The sequence below is a fragment of the Lygodium microphyllum genome, chromosome 2 (genome assembly GCF_053477565.2).
Source record: "Lygodium microphyllum isolate KBCC chromosome 2, Lygodium_microphyllum_v1.1.10, whole genome shotgun sequence".
NCBI lineage: Eukaryota > Viridiplantae > Streptophyta > Polypodiopsida > Schizaeales > Lygodiaceae > Lygodium > Lygodium microphyllum.
Window position 1 is genome coordinate 143044504 of NC_141136.1, and position 2980 is coordinate 143047483.

General features: G+C 40.6%; 1 long non-coding RNA gene across 1 annotated transcript; it reads left to right on the top strand.

Moving 5' to 3' along the window:
• Positions 1-450: 450 nt before the first annotated feature.
• LOC148040419 (uncharacterized) lies at positions 451-2360 on the top strand. The gene is made up of 2 exons (XR_015688617.1): positions 451-1051; positions 1439-2360. It is a non-coding gene; the product is annotated as an uncharacterized LOC148040419 (long non-coding RNA).
• Positions 2361-2980: the final 620 nt, after the last annotated feature.

Consider the following 2980-nt stretch of genomic DNA (forward strand, 5'->3'; position numbering starts at 1 on the left):
GAGTTGAAAAGAAGGTTCATTCTACTAATAGATCATAAGAGTCTTAAGTAGATTTTAACCCAAGTTGATCTCAATATGAGACAAAGAAGGTGGATAGAAATACTATAAGAGTTCAATTTTTATCGTGGCAAGGACAATGCTATTGCAAAAACCTTGAGCTGAAAAGCATTCCTCAATAGTATTGTTGAGAGATACAAAGGCTAATAACCATGTTAATATTTGAAACCCTACCCTAGAGCTTGTACACCAAGCCATTTCTCAAGAAGACAAGGAATACTACTAGGATGCTTATGCCTTTATATAGAATACTTACAAAGACATGTCATAAAAGAAAGAGGATTTGGTGGGATACGAGTGAAGAGTTAATAGAAATAGGAACCACAACTTGTATTTCACATTAAAAAATTTTCAAATGCACACAGTTTTTCTTCTCCCTTCTTCTACTTTAGCTCCTTCCCTCTTACTCCTCCGTCTCTTCCTCTATGCATACGCGGGCGCTCTCAGTTTCTGCACATTCACTCTCTCCCTGCTTCGGAGAATCACTACTAAACCCTATCTCCGCAAAGCAGATAAGGCCGGCGAGGACCAGGAGCTTCCTTTACACGCGCGGACGTCGTCCTATGGGCCGTTGTGCCCCGCCCCTCTAGGCCCTCTAGCATGGGCATGATCCCGCCACTCCTCATGAGGAGTTGGCTTGCAACCACCCTCAAAGATCCGTCTCTTCCTCCCTCAATAAGCCCCTCTAGCCACGCTCAAGTAAGACCCCTGCATCCGGCAAGAAGGACGCAGCAGTTGAAAAGCAGATGAGGAGCTCTAGTGCCAAGAGGAAACATAACAAGGACGCTGATGAGAAGGAAAATGAGAGACAAGCTGGCCATGGTGATGGAGCTTCGCAGCCAGACGAAGGGGAAGAAGAAGAAGAAGACGATGAGGAGGAGGAGGATGAGGAGGAAGCGAGTGGGAGCGAGAAAGGAGAAGCTGGTTCCAGGCAAGATGCAGGAGTCGAGGAACTCGTAGAAGGTTTCTACAAAGTTGAAGCTGTGAAAAAGAGGTGAGTACGCAAGGTGCATCACCTTCCTATCTTTGCTCACCACTTTCACGCCATGTATGCTAACTGTAGTACTAAAGCAATGAGATTCCTCGATTCTTTTTCTCTTCCTGAACCTGCACACGAGCTTCAAATGTGAAATTTGTTGACTGGTTATTCTCTCAAGTCAAACGAATCCTTCTTGCATATCCGTTTGGCTTACTAGTTGACATTTTATGTTTTAAATTTGCAAGTCAGGTTGTTCAAACGTTTGAGGCTATGTTGTAGCCTGCAAACCAACCCTTGTCATGTTTCCTGATATCATAAATGGTTATACTGAATTGTGTTGCTTAGTCCTTTGCAGCACATTGTCAGCTTCAACAATTCTAATCTTGCTTGTTATGATTGCAGGGTCAAGTGCAATTAACCAATAAGGATCTAATTCAAGCACGTTGGTGTTGGAAACAGAGACATGCACCAACCAAAGTTGTCGCAGGAACAATCAGGTTCTATCTCACCTCATGGAATTGGAGGAGAGGCAAGCACAGCAAAGCTGCAGAAAAAGGCAGGGCCAATGGACATCATGAAGCTAGGGAGGAGATTATGCAAAGTGATATAAGTGCTACCAGGCATCAGTTGAGCTTGACATCAAAATCTCCTCTGTCAGATGAAGGAACATTGAATAAGGATGATGCTTAGCTGGACAGAAAATCCAGCAGTGGGGAACTTAATAAGAATGCTAGCAGTGACAAAAAAGAGGAAACAAGGTTTTGTGAGACATGTTCGACTAAGTTTGGATTCTCAAGAATAGGATGCAAAGACAACTGTTGATGAGGAAAGGTCATAAGAAATTGTGGAGTAGGGCAACAATTTGAAGGGAATTTTGTTGTCCACACAAGGTGGGCACATGGAAGTTAAGCCTTCACAACTGCAGATTTATGAAACAAATGACAGTCAAACTTGAAAGAAGACAAGAGAATGCTATGGTGGTTAGAAACAAGAATTGTCATGCTTTCTGTGAGGATTAGGTCCTTGAAAGAAGCAAACTTTGGACGCTTTAGTAGAAAGGATGTGTAGCACTTTTGTAATAATATAGTTGAGGCTCATTCACAAGGTAAATTTGGAGGTAAATAAGTTTTGTGGGGCTTTTTTCAAAATGTAGTAAAGAATATAGTACAAACAAAACAAGCACAACAATTTAGTGAGTTCACAAAGGCCATGTTTGATCTCGTTAAGCTTTGGGGTGGGTCACGTTGTCAAAGAGTTTACTGTTCATGATATAAATCATGGGATTTTTATGACATAGAAGACTTTCACTGGAAGTTATATGAGATGTTTGCATACAAAATTCAGGCATTGTTATCCAATAATCACCTTAGTTATACAAGTTCTTTTGTATTTAGCATATAATTTTCACTTATACTATGTACATTTATGAAAAATAAGTTAATGAAAACCTACAACTTGGACATATAGACGTAATTGTCAGTCTGCAGGATAAATCACATTAATTCAGGTACAAAAATATGATTAGAATTCAAGAATGATGTAAAAAATTGTCAAAAGTCCACTAGGTTTACATGGGACCAAAAGTAACTGACTTAAGTGACCAGCAAGTGACCTAGATTGGTCAAAAAGTGTTCAGAGACTGAGTAGAGAGTAGTTCGTGTTTTTCGACACAAAATGCGGGTTGCACTGTTTGAGGCAAACTAGAGAGAGCTGGAGCTATGGTGCATGAAATGGAGCATGCAAACTGAAGATTAACAGGTCTAACTACTGAAGATGTAACCATGGTGAGAGCTCCATTTCTTTGCCTCTTTGATCTGACGAATATGCATGCTGAAACAGTTTATAAAAGAGGAAAATCTGAGATAAGAGGATTTAGCTTGCTCTATACACGACTTCTCTCAACTTATTTACTTTATTCTTGGTCCAATGAAGTTGGACTTGTAT